The sequence below is a fragment of the Procambarus clarkii genome, chromosome 45 (genome assembly GCF_040958095.1).
Source record: "Procambarus clarkii isolate CNS0578487 chromosome 45, FALCON_Pclarkii_2.0, whole genome shotgun sequence".
NCBI lineage: Eukaryota > Metazoa > Arthropoda > Malacostraca > Decapoda > Cambaridae > Procambarus > Procambarus clarkii.
Genome location: NC_091194.1, coordinates 9,018,888 through 9,033,127, shown reverse-complemented (window position 1 = coordinate 9,033,127; position 14,240 = coordinate 9,018,888). Strand labels below are relative to the sequence as shown.

General features: G+C 49.0%; 1 protein-coding gene across 13 annotated transcripts in view; it reads left to right on the top strand.

Annotated features, from left to right (window-relative positions):
* Nucleotides 1-1,072: 1,072 nt before the first annotated feature.
* Tm1 (tropomyosin 1) overlaps nt 1,073-14,240 on the top strand; it is a 66,002-nt gene continuing 52,834 nt past the window's right edge. For 7 of the 13 annotated variants that reach the window (XM_045761678.2, XM_045761683.2, XM_045761680.2 and 4 more), the window contains exon 1: nt 1,074-1,232. The gene's annotated coding sequence lies outside the window, so the exon portion shown is untranslated. Of the gene's footprint in view, nt 1,233-8,932; nt 9,074-14,240 lie in introns of those variants that run through there. The other 6 variants (XM_045761689.2, XM_045761688.2, XM_045761686.2 and 3 more) reach the window with 2 other exon arrangements.

The following is a 14,240-nucleotide window of genomic DNA, read 5'->3' as shown; positions in this document are numbered from 1 at the left end:
TCCTTTTACTTAAAAAAAAAAATCAACTTTTCTCAAAAGTTCACACTCTAGCCTACTATATGTTCCGCGTTGGTCGGCTATTCCTAAGACACAATTGAAATCATCAGCGGGACCAGAGAGACGTCAGCACTGTTAACGTTCACATCAGAGATGTAATCATGTCTTTAAACAATGCAATAAAATAACTTTGTGGAGCAAAAGATGTGTCAGGAAGTGCAGAAGAGACCCAGTGAAGAGCGGAGGCGCCATAGGCATGAACACTATCAGAGACCCAGGGCTCTAACCAAATATAAAACTGGGCAAGTCCTCTAAGGATTACGGGTTCACCATAGCCCGTGCTACATGGACATTTCGTTCTGAGTAGCTAAATCTAAAACAAAACATCTCTCAGGAAGTGCTGGACCAACCTTGATTATAATGAATATGGGGGGCCTGTGGGTCGCTTTAAGGAACAGCCTATTAGATCAACTTATTATAAGACAATCGAGGTACCAGGCCGGCCTCGGGGAGTAGAAGACAGAGATTAAGGGAGAGATAGAGAGGCAGTGAGAGAGGAGAGCTGTGAGAGGATACAAGAGAGTGAGGCTCTTGGTACGAATGATGAGGTCGGCCGGTAAACACACCTCGAGCTGTTGAAGAAAGTCGGTTAAGAGAGACAGCTTAGCTATGTCGGTTAAGTAGACCGGCTGAAATGCTTACAAATACAGATGGGTTTTGCTGAGGGAGGGGGGGGGGGAGGAATAATGAAGTAGGTCGGGTTATTACCTGAGGGGAACAGTCGGGGCTGACGATGTGCGGTCGGTGAGGGGAGAGGGGCATTATGTCGGGTTCGGAGGGAGACAGGTCGGGTTTGAGAGTGGCAGGTTGGGTTTCTGAAAGTCAGATTGGGTTGGGGGTATGGGATCAAATTGGGTTTTGAGGAAGTTAGCACTACTAAAGAGGGGGGGAGGAGGAGGAACTTTTCCCAGCGAACTATTTTTACGCGCTGGCTAAAATCAAGCGGCGCGAACTATACTTCCTGTCAAATTTCCTGGCAAGTGCCCCTAGGGCAGGAGGGGGCAGGTAGACGAGGGGGGGCTGGGGGGCAGGGCGCGTGGCACCAGTGCCCGTTTGGGGCAAAGTAAGGCGATCTTGGCGCGGTGTTGGCATGGTGCAAGCTAAGTTAGGAGCCCCAGGCAGGCTGGGCCTTTAGTCTCCTCCCGGCACTCCCAAGGCAGGCCCCGCGGTCCTAGGTACGCTCCTGCCCCGTCTCTTGAGTGTGTGTGTGTGTGTGCCCTTAGTGCTGCTGCGTCCGCTGCTGCTGCTCCTGCTGCTGCTCCTGCTGCCCCGTCTCTTGTGTGTGTGTGTACCTACAACCCTTAGTGCTGCTACTCGCTATAGTGGTGGTTTCTCTCCTTAGGTGCTGTTCCTCGCGTTCCTAGTGCTACTTCCTGTTACTTAGTACTGTCCCCCCGTTACTTAATGTTCCTCCCCGTTACTTAGTACTTCTCCTCGTTACCTAGTAATGCTTCCATTATTTAGTGCTTTCCGTTACCTGGTGGTGCTCCTGTTACTTAGTGAAGGTAACCGGCTGAGTGTCATCACACAATCACCGTCTCTACCTCGCCAGCAATTAGGATTTAATATCATTTTTAAGTGCTTCGGAAGCTACCAACAGTAGTTGGGCCTGACACCGCTGGCCCGCACGCCCGCCCGCACGCGCTTCCCTTCCCCCCAGGGAACTTGCACCTGCGAGGGGGGGGGAGGTCATGTCAGCTGACCTTCTTTAACACCATTCAGGAAGCGTCGTTGCCTGAAGGTCTTGTGCGTGTCGCGTCTAACAGCGGTGACCGTCCTCAAGTGTGACCCCACGACCTCCTATAGAGGTCAGGACTCCTACATTGACCTAGGTTCACAAGAGGAAGGGGGGGGGGTGAGATAAGGTCAATGGAGGGGGCGGAGAGAGAGGGGGGGGGAAGATACAGGGCGATGGATATAGACTTTTGGAGAGGACACACAGACAGTGTGTAGGTCCTGTAGTGTGAGTCAGTCTCCCGATGACACCCGATATTCCTTTAACCACCACCCCCCTCTGCCCCCAACAGGCCCCCCCCCCCACTAACCCCCCCCCCATCCACAAACCCCCACCCCATCCCACCTTCGGTGTGCAGTGTCCGGAGCATCACCTGCGCCACCTCCTCCTCCACCTCCTCTGTCAGAGATGAGCCGCTGAGACCTGACGGAGACAAATACAATATGTCAGATCTGAGTATTTATGGAGTGTGACCCGCCCGGTACACGGTGTGGACGCTACGAGCACCAGCCTCCACATTCTGGTGGTTTAGTGCAATTAAAGCACATTAGTATGGACGGTACCACAGATAAAATTGTGCTCTTGGGGCATTTAGGGTGAATTTGTGTTTTTTGTTTATGGATCATATACTCATCGTGTAGGCTGTGGTACAATGGTTACAGAGGAATAATGGCTCAGGAACTGAACCCCAATGTGATATTAGTTTAGATAAGCTAGTTATATCATAGATGAACTAGTTAGAGAGTTAACACATACAGTCACACAGTGGACTCGGGCACTACCAAGTTTGGGCACAGAACCAGTTGGAACGCTCTTCTCTTTGGCAGAATATAACTATTTTTTTTTTTGGGGGGGGGGAGGGGGACATCCTTCGGAATATTATTATATGACACATTTTGTCCATCCACGGAGAACATTTTCAAGATCTCCTGTATAGAAACCCTCGTCCATATATTGGAATAAGGTAAGAGTCCCAGAAAGAATGGAATCGTCCTGGAAATATTAAGAAAGTGTGCTGGAAAGAATGAGCCAAACGTCTTTGAAGCGAAAGGAAATAAAATGTCCTGGAACACACAACAGGCCTCCTGGAAAAAGAAAGCAAGTGTTTCCCCAAAAAAAACAGAAACCAAGCGCCCAGAAAGTGAAAGCATACGTCCTGGAAAAAAGAAACCAATCGTCCAGACACGGAATCACATCACTTTAATACCCCTTCTAGAACATGTAACCACAATCACAGCCACTCTCAATATTCACTACCCACAACCTCCACAATAACAACTCCACCCCTACAACACCCCCACACACAACCACATTCACGACACAACCCCCCAATCCCCCCCCCCACACACACACAACTACCACAATAACCACAACCACCAAAACCCTCCCCCACAACCATCTTCCCACAACCGGTACATATAACCAATACCACAACTGTTAAGAAGAGAGGATAAAGGAATTAAATCTAACAACCCCTAGAGGAAAGAAGAAAAAGAGGCTATGATCACAACATACAAGATATTGCGGGCCAATATACAAGATGGACAAGGCCAGTCTCCTTAAATTGAAAGTATGACAAGAGGACACAAGTCGAAGCCGGAAATCTGAAAAAATGTCAAAGGAATGTAAGGAAATTCACCCTCAACGGGTGGTCAACAAGTGGGATGCACTGAAGGAAGAAGTAGTGGAAGCCACCTCTATCTAAAACATTAAAGCCGGAACCAACGAAGAATTCCAACGTCAGAATATTTAAATTATAACACAGGAGGTACAATAAGGCCGGTATGCGAGGCTTCTACACCTCATTTTCCAAGCACAACCACAACTACCACACCACAACCACCACACCACAACCACCACTCTATATTATGACGAGTGACAACCAAATATGATGAGGATGAACAGGAGAACGCTTGATAAACCGTAATTGAGACAAAAACGAGTGATCAGAAGGGTAGTTAAAGATAGCCAGGGTGGGCGCTGGCTTGCGCACGCGCAGTGAGTGCTGAGGTGCGCAGGCGCAGTGGGCGTGCGGGCGTACAGACCGGGGTCCAAAATAGAGTCTAGGAAGGGTGAAGCCAGCTTGCTTCCTCTGTGTAGGCCAGCCAGGAATAAACTGGGTCTTGTGTTACACACCCACACTTATGCCCACGCCCACACTTATACCCCACGCCCACACTTATACCCCACGCCCACACTTATACCTCACGGCCACACTTATACCCACGCCTACACTTATAGCCTCGCGCATATTTATGCTTACATCCACTCCCACACAACTGCAAAAATTATGAGGATAAGTAAGACAGAGGAGGATAGTATGAGGCTACAAGATGACCTGGATAAACTAAATGAATGGTCCAATAAATGGCTACTAAAGCTCAACCCGAGTAAATGTAAGGTAATGAAATTAGGCAGTGGAAACAGGAGGCCAGACACAGGATATAGATTGGGAGTTGAAGTCCTTCATGTAACGGACAGAGAGAAGGATCTAGGAGTTGACATCACATCAAACCTGTTTCCTGAATCCCACATAAACAGAATAACATTTGCGGCGTATGCAAGGTTGGCTGACATCAGAACTTCCTTCAGGAAGATGTGTAAGGAATCATTCAGAATCTTGTATACCACATATGTAAGACCAATCCTGGAGTATGCGGCCCCAGCATGGATCCCGTAACTTGTCAAGCACAAGACGAGGCTGGAAAAAGTTCAGCGGTATGCCACTAGGCTAGTTCCAAAACTAAGAGGCATGAGTTACGAGGAAAGGCTGCGTGAAATGCACCTCACGTCGCTGGAAGACAGGAGAGCTCACGGAGACATGATCACTACCTACAAAATTCTCAGAGGAATTGACAAGGTAGATAAGAATAAACTGTTTAACACGGGTGGTACACGAACAAGGGGGTACAGGTGGAAACTGTGTACTCAAATGAGCCACAGGGACGTTAAAAAGAACCTTTTCAGTGTCAGAGTAGTTAACAGATGGAATGAAGTGATGTGGTGGAGGCTGACTCCATACACAGTTTCAAATGTAGATATGATAGAGCCCAGTAGGCTCAGGAACCTGTACACCAGTTGATTGACAGTTGAGAGGCGGGACCAAGGAGCCAGAGCTCAACCCCCGCAAGCACAACTAGTTGACTACACAAACACCAACGCCCAAAACTCAAGCAAAACTAAACTCCACATCAATCACAACGCTGTATTACGTCCTTATATTGTTCTAATTCAAAATATTCCGAATTGTGTTTTTTCCTTGTACAGCGTTGATTATTTAATAGCAAGACTAATTATCAAAGAAATGGATTTAGTTTCAAATAAATAACAAACATACAGAATGTGCTTCTTGTACTGTATATGAAATAAGTAAAATGAGATGGGACTGACATACAGGATTCAGTGAGTACATGTGTCAAAAGTCATATACATGAGGCGATTGTTCAGTTACCTGGTTTTATAAATTAATAACAAAATTCGCTTCAGGCTTTGACAATGGTGGCAGCGGTGGGGTTGTACCGTGCCGTCCTGACCAGGGCTTATATGGTTAACCTGGAGGCCATTAATGATGACTTTAATTGCTTGTATGACGCAAGAAAACTCAATAGTTAAGTTTATATTGCTGTGCTGGTCCAGACTCCTTTGTTCATGTAGACATTTTTGTTCTTGTTCACCTAACAATGAATAGATGGAAGCTTTTATTACAGTGTTGTGAGTTAACATAGTGATGCTTACCTTACCCTGAGGTGCTTCCGGGGCTTAGCGTCCCCGCGGCCCGGTCGTCGACCAGGCCTCCTGGTTGCTGGACTAATCACCCAGGCTGTTGGACGCGGCTGCTCGCAACCTTACAGTGACTATATGTATTGTGTGATGATTGTAGTGAGGCTGGCAAGGAGTCTAGGCTGGGTAGGGGGAAGGAGGGAGTTAGAATTCAACAAGACACAGATACACCGCCTACCCCTTCCCACAGTGATTAGGCTTCCCCCCCTCCTCCCCCTCCCCCACCCTCTCCTGCAGGCGTGCCTGTTCCCCAACACCTACAAGACCCAGATCCTTAGATCCTGCTGTTCGAAGGATCAGATACCCAAGGGGGGGATTACGAGTCATATCGTACACAACACTGTTCTCTGCTGGATTTTAAACCCTACCCAACCTTACGCAATCCAACTTATCCCAACCGAACCTAACACAGTTTAACACCGCTAATAAATACTGATCTAGCAATATGAGCGGTTTTAACACACAGAAAATAAGTTGTCGAATCGTCTTGTGTAGGATTTGACCAATTCCTCCAGAAAGAGACAAAGTAATAACGACAATTATAATCATTAATTAGATAACCGGGAAGACAGGGAGATGAGCATGTGGAGAGACAGAAGAGAGGCTATAATGCTGTAGATAGTTTGGCACTCTTTCTGGCCCTGTGTGTCACCCTATTCCCCCCTGCCCTCCCTACCCTCACCACCCTCACATCACCCCCAATTCCCCCCACCTCCGACCCTCATTTTATGAGGGTATTTCCGTGATGTGCCTCACCAGCGGGAACCTCACTTCCTCATCCTGAGCAGTTCCACCACAGTAAACAGCCTCATTACAAACAAAAGCACTACCTACCCCACACAAAGCATACTGCAAAAAAGAGGAAGATCAAGGCATGTACACAAACATCGTGTATGTTCATAAACAAACATGCAGAGACACACACATCAGGGAACACAAACATGCAGGCATCAAAACATTCATCTACACATATCCATATATGTTGATATACTGGTGAGGGACCTCACAAACACTCACCAGCCGCCCCGGCGCTGGAGAGCAAGCTTAGCTTACCTTCCAAACACACAAACACCACGCCAGCAAGATGTACACACACACACACACACACACACACAACGCTTGGTCTCACAGCTCGCACAATTCACGCCTGGTCTCATAACTCATATTACATGCTACTTGGACTGGTCGGTACAGTGACGGCTTTGTTGTCCTACAGGGTCGGCGTTCGATCCCCGATGGTCCAAGTGATTGGGCACCTCTCCTTCACTCCGTCCTCATACTCCTTGTCCCTCATACTCCTTGCCTCCTCATACTCCTCGTCCCTCATACTTCTTTCCAAGTGCTATTTAGTCATATTCCAGAGCTCAGTCTGCCTCATAACCCTTCCCTTTGAAGAGCAGTTCCTTACCTGTACAATACTTGATGCTGTTGCTATTTGTATTTACAAATGAAGCACAAATTATAACCCCGTGGTAATAATTCCCATTTTAAGAGGATATAAGTAGAGGAAATATTGCTCATGACTTCACCCTGTTTGTGTGACGGGGTGGAGGGAGTGTGGGGGTGACAGGGAAGGTGTGGGGGTGACAGGTAAGGTGTGGGGTGACAGGGAAGGTGTGGGGTGACAGGGAAGGTGTGGGGGTGACAGGTAAGGTGTGGGGGTGACAGGTAAGGTGTGGGGGTGACAGGTAAGGTGTGGGGGTGACAGGTAAGGTGGGGGGTGACAGGGAAGGTGTGTGGGGGTGACAGGTAAGGTGTGGGGGTGACAGGTAAGGTGTGGGGGTGACAGGTAAGGTGTGGGGGTGACAGGTAAGGTGTGGGGGTGACAGGTAAGGTGTGGGGGTGACAGGGAAGGAGTGAGGGGGTGATAAAAAGCGTAAGGTGTAGTGTTGGAGGCGGTGTGTGTGGGGGGGGAGGGGTGGGGGGGGAGTGCCAACTAGTGCCGTGCCCTGAATGCCTGGCTGGCACCCAGGCTATACAAGGCACTCCTAACCCTATCATCTGGCACGACTGCTCCATCCCTTTCCTCTTACTCTGGCTTTTCCACCCCCTTCCCCCTCCCCCCATCTCTCTCTCTCTCTCTCTCTCTCTCTCTCTCTCTCTCTCTCTCTCTCTCTCTCTCTCTCTCTCTCTCTCTCTCTCTCTCTCTCTCTCTTTCTCTCTCTCTCTTTCTCTCTCTCTCATCTTCCAGCTGCAAAATTACACACTTCTTTCGCATAAGACTAAAATGCAATTTGAACTGCTCGATATAGCAACGATCTCGCTTCTTGCAGGGCCGCGGTTCAATCCCCAATGGCCCAAGTGTTTGAGCACCGTTTCTTCACTCCTCATACCCTATCTCCGTCCCCTCATATCCTTCCTAACTACCCACAATAGCTCAGCATCCCCCCCCCCCCACCCCCCTTAATAATTACCCAACCTCGAACTCTCCCTCTGTGTGGAAACCGCAATTTTTTTTTTTTTAAATTTTGCCCCGAGGGGCGAGTTTATTGGCAAAAATCTACCCGTTTACATCAAATTCTGAACCTCTTCTTGCTGGCATTCACAATAATGATTAAAAAATTCCAGTGACCGACGCTACAAACGCCAGGTTGTTGAATCTTTTAGATTCAACTATTTAGAATAAAAATTCCAAAGTAGCACGGGCTATGGTGAGCCCGTAGTGGACTTAACTGGCACGGAACTCCAGGTGAACTGTCAATATTAATATATAGCGGCCACGTCAGGAGGAAATTCCGATCTCTTGCCCTCCTAGCAGTGTCCGCGCCCTCTGGCGCCTCAGATGCCAGCGTCTTTATCATTGCAGATTCCCGCGTCTGTCAGGCGGCGCTAGGTATAGCCAGGAGGCGCTAGGTATAGCCAGGTTGCGTAAGGTATAGCCAGGTGGCGCTAGGTATAGCCAGGTTGCGCTAGGTATAGCCAGGTTGCGCTAGGTATAGCCAGGTGGCGCTAGGTATAGCCAGGTTGCGCTAGGTATAGCCAGGTGGCGCTAGGTATAGCCAGGTGGCGCTAAGTATAGCCAGGTGGCGCTAGGTATAGCCAGGTGGCGCTAGGTATAGCCAGGTTGCGCTAGGTATAACCAGGTTGCGCTAGGTATAGCCAGGTTGCGCTAGATATCAGCAGGTTGCGCTAGGTATTACGCTAAGTGAAGGTCACGACCTGCTAACGACCCATGACCCACTTGAACCCATATACCGTTCCAACCCTGGGGTCCGAACCCCCTGAGAAGCGACCCCTGTGTGTGTGCGTGTATGTGGGAGCCAATAGCCCGTCCAACCACGATGCCAACGACGGTTAAAAATACACATAGTACCAGGTATCTCTCCCCCCTCTCCCACCAGACCCCCTTTGGCGCTGTTCTTCACCCCTTTGCTTCTCCTGGGAAGGATTACGTCATAGGGGGGAGGAGGGAGGGGTGGGGGGAAGCCTTGGAGGTTGTGGAGGGGGTTTGGAGGTGCTCAGTCGAGTACCACCTTCGACGCGGCTCACACCTCCTTGAGGGTGAGGGGGGACTAGTGTGTGTGTGGGGGGGGGGGAGCGTGAGGGGGAACTAGTGTGTTCTCTAGTGATTGCGTTACTAGGTGTGTGCGTTGACGCGCGTGCACACACGCCGATAATCACCTTGTTGAACCTTTGGGCAGATTTGTTGGTGAAACGTGACTTGTGTGTGATTTGTGGCAGCGTGGTTTGGTTCGGGTTTTTGAAACTTGGATCAGGTGTTCGAGACTCTGGTTTGAAAATTTTCGAACGAACACGTCTCTTTTTGTGTTCCTACACTGAACTTATGAACTTAACGACTGGACAACACTGCATTATCAAATAAAACCCCTGAAGTTAAAGTGGTTTTTATCGGGGTTTTTGTTTTGGTGTCTTTTTATCACTCAAGTGTTCAGTGACTCAGCTCCGCAGGGCGTGTTAGGTGAATATAGTTTTGAGTGAAGCGGTTGTAAGATCTCTCTCTCGTGTGTGTGTGTGTGTGTGTGTGTGTGTGTGTGTGTGTGTGTGTGTGTGTGTGTGTGTGTGTGTGTGTGTGTGTGTGTGTGTGTGTGTTCGTTCTACTAACGTGCCCCGGGTTTCACTTCCTGAATTCCCTCAAGTGCCTCGAGACCCCCAAGCTTCCCCTCAGGTGCCTCGAGACCCACCTGCTTCCCCTCAGGTGCCTCGAGACCCACCTGCTTCCCCTCAAGTGCCTCGAGACTCACCTGCTTCCCCTCAAGTGTCTCGAGACCCACCTGCTTCCCCTCAAGTGTCTCGAGACCCCACCTGCTTCCCCTCAAGTGCCTCGAGACTCACCTGCTTCCCCTCAAGTGTCTCGAGACCCACCTGCTTCCCCTCAAGTGCCTCGAGACTCACCTGCTTCCCCTCAAGTGTCTCGAGACCCCACCTGCTTCCCCTCAAGTGCCTCGAGACCCACCTGCTTCCCCTCAAGTGCCTCGAGACCCACCAGCTTCCCCTCAAGTGTCTCGAGACCCACCTGCTTCCCCTCAAGTGTCTCGAGACTAAACTCCTTACAGGGATGTGTCTAACTGTCCCAGGGGGTGGTAACTCCTTACAGGGATGTGTCTGACTGTCTCAGGGGTGGTAACTCCTTACAGGGATGTGTCTGACTGTCTCAGGGGGTGGTAACTCCTTACAGGGATGTGTCTGACTGTCCCAGGGGTGGTAACTCCTTACAGGGATGTGTCTGACTGTCCCAGGGGTGGTAACTCCTTACAGGGATGTGTCTGACTGTCTCAGGGGTGGTAACTCCTTACAGGGATGTGTCTGACTGTCTCAGGGGTGGTAACTCCTTACAGGGATGTGTCTGACTGTCTCAGGGGTGGTAACTCCTTACAGGGATGTGTCTGACTGTCCCAGGGGCGGTAACTCCTTACAGGGATGTGTCTGACTGTCCTAGGGGTGGTAACTCCTTACAGGGATGCGTCTGACTGTTTCAGAGGTGGTAACTCCTTACAGGGATGTGTCTGACTGTCCTAGGGGTGGTAACTCCTTATAGGGATGTGTCTGACTGTCCCAGGGGTGGTAACTCCTTACAGGGATGTGTCTGACTGTCCTAGGGGGTGGTAACTCCTTATAGGGATGTGTCTGACTGTCTCAGGGGTGGTAACTCCTTACAGGGATGTGTCTGACTGTCTCAGGGGCGGTAACTCCTTACAGGGATGTGTCTGACTGTCTCAGGGGGTGGTAACTCCTTACAGGGATGTGTCTGACTGTCTCAGGGGTGGTAACTCCTTTAAAGGATGTTCCCTGTTGCCCCAGATAATGCCTCCATAAAAAGTGTGCCTCCTGACGATCCCCAAAGGTGGTAAGACCTTAAAAGGGCACCCCCCCCCCACCCCCTGATAACCCCTGGAGACTGGAACACAAACATCTCATCTTTCTGACCTCATTTGCTCGCTCCTCCTCGAGCGTTTGGGAAAAATATATCTCGCGTCCCTTATTTGGCGGGATGACAACAAGCGCCACCTCGGACTACTCATAGGTTCGCCTCGCAAGAGAGTTGGTCTGGGTTCGAGTCCTAGCCTGAGAGTATTGACTGGGTCCTTAGTTGGTCGTCCAATCCTTAATTGGTCGTCTCCCTGTTTCCCCGGCTGTAATTGGAGTACCTGGTTGTTAACTGATTGGTGGGTGGTGTTGCTAGGAAAATTGGTTGGGTTAAGCTTCACATGAACTCTGGGAAGGGAAAGCTCCCAGCCTGCTGTTAGAAGCCAGAATTCATCTGCTCCTGTACCCACCTGTAAAAAACATTGTCTTATCCTAGCTGTTGGTATCGGCCATCAGCACTGTGGATCTTCCTAGCTGTTGGTGCCCGCTATCACTGTAGTGCTGACCTGGTGACAACGCTCACACCCTTGGGAAACACGGCCCAGCGAGGCTAGGTGTCCCCGTGGCGGTGCCCGATTGAACAATATACAGAACAAAAATGCATGGAAAAAAACACATAAGCGCTGTTGTTATCAACGAACACTCCAATTACTTGCACTAGACGGTAGAGTGCTCCTAGTCTCGCTTCTTGCAGGTCTGCGTTCAATCCCCGACCGTCTAAGTGGTTGTGCCGCATTCCTTCCTCCCGTCCTATCGTAAATCTATATCCTATCCAGATGCTTTATAGCCGTAATGGCTTAGCGCTTTCTTCATCCCCCATCATCTTCCCACCCCCCTTCACCTACCTCCATCTATCCCTACCCTCCACCTGTCCTTACATCCTCCAAGTCCCTCCTTCCCTACCGACCCCTTCCCTCTTATCCGGTTGCAGTTGAGAGCTGAAAGACTGTAGTGAGGAGGGGAAGTGTTACGTGTGTGTGTGCAGTGTATGTATTCTAGAGGGAGGAGGGGTGGGGGGTGTAGCGTGTGTGTGTGTAGAGTATGTGTTTGACAGAGACGGGGGTGGGGGGAGAGGGCGGGAGCACTCTTGTGCATATATACAGATGATAGAGGCAGTGAAAGAGCGGGTTGATCGTGTATGTTTGTATATGGTGGCGTAATGGTCATGTAACTATGATGTGGCATAAACAAGATTAGCAAGCAGAGTCCTCAGAGGTCTCTTACTGGTTTACTGTTAACCTCTGTTGACTGTTGTCCAATGACAGGTCGTAGACGCGTGTGGACTTGGAGGTGTGTACTCACCTATTTGTGCTTGCGGGGGTTGAGCTTTGGCTCTTTGGTCCCGCGTGTGTGCGTGTGTGTGCGTGTGCGTGTGCGTGTGTGTGTGTGTGTGTGTGTGTGTGTGCGTGTGCTCGTGTGTGTGCACCTGTATATGTACACTTACACCTACACTCCGTTAAAGTTACACCAATACCGTGTAAATTTGCACCCACGTTAATGTTAGGTTATATCTGATTATGCGTATACGATTAGGTATACGGCCATAATAAGCCTACTGAGAACCCATTAATGGGGGGGGGATGATAAACATGCTTCTATGGTGGTGTGTTCACTCACAAAATGGGTGACGCTGCCCAATAAATTCCCCCTATGGAGCAAAATGTAAAAAAAAAAATATATGAAATGTCAATAGGCTTTGGATCATTTAAAACACTGATGTTTCGTGAGTTGAAGAGTGTTGGAGGCAGTGTTGGTGAGAGCACTTACGTAAGTATTGTGGGCCATGACAGACGAGGGTGATTATGCCAGCGAGCACTCTACCTCTCATGCGACGCCCTCATGCCCTCAGGCACGCACGCCGGCAAGCGCCCCCCCCCCCCCCCCCCACACACACACACGCCCACACACACAAAGGCATGGCTCGGTAAGCACACGCAAATCAAAATGAATGGAAATCACTACCTCTTTACACCCATTCACACACGCTAAAACGGGGAAAGAAGAAACCCCAATACCACAGAAAATGGAAGAAAATAAACGGCCAAGCTAAAACTGCCTGTGAAGTACCGTAGTTTTTTAAAAGCAGTGAACCCACACTGTGACGTAATTCTCTCCCATTGGTCAGCTTCCAGCCAGATAGATTTTCCCGGGCCCACTCTCCTCTGTAAACAAACCAAGGGATGTGCGCAAGCGCGGACCTCTCCTATGACCACTTCATAAACCCCTTCTATGTGTTTATGTTAGGCTATTGTTCCTTTCTCGTGGAGTGTTCGCAGTAAAATGTTCCCCGGGAGACATTTTTAACTGTTATACAATGTAATACTATGTTTTGAGGTACGGCAATGGCAGGGAAGTAAGACCTAGGCTAGCCTGAGGGGGGGAAGAACAGTTGCGTGTAATTTTGAACATACAATCGGCATTGGTCGTGACCTCCTAACCCTCAGCACCTGTGACCTCCACACACACACACCTGTGTTTGTGCGCGCCCACACACACACTAGCAGAAAGTAGGTACCTGCGATTGGTTAGGAAGACGGGGTACAAGAGCTTAATAGCTCGACTCTGCAGACACTAATAGTAACTACAAATACACACACAATAAACTTGTGTAGGATCCCATACAGAATTTCGTGTTGTAGTAGCTGTCATTGTTGTCGAGGATGATCGTCTCGCCCCGGGGCCTGGTTGGGCTGCCGTTATGTACTTCCCTGCATGTACTTATAACAGTAGCTCTCTAGACCCGCCCTTCCAACCGCTGGTTGAAAGCCACTCTCATTTGTCGTCGTACTTCCCTTGGAAGTTAAATATTGAACTCGCATTACCGATCTCTGTCAATGCAACATTTGAACTTTCTTTTACTAGGGTGAGATGCATTGTTATGGCATATAACTTGGTCAAGGGATATCTATACACCCTTGAGGTGTGTCTCACCCTTGAGGTGTATCCCGCTGCTCCAAGTATACACTTGAGAGATTACTCTAGTCCTGGATTATGATCAGGGATTAATAAGTACATTAGCTGGCTGTTGATCAGTAAGATGTTATGTGGTGGCTTTAATAACTTCCTAGAAGTTTAGTAGGCCATAAGGTCAACACCGAGCTAAAAACTACTCTGAATTGACAGACATCGCTGTAGCAATTGTTTATAGTGTAAACAAATCAGGGCTTCTATTCCACTACGTTCCAAGACCTTTATACTTTGTTGGACAAAAATAATTAAACGTTGGTCACCGTTTCAACAATAGGTAGTTTAATTGTTATTGACTAATTTTCCCTGTTAGGTTAGGTTATATTAATTTGGTAAAATAAATTATTTATAAAAGGTCAGATATCGCGCCTATGAA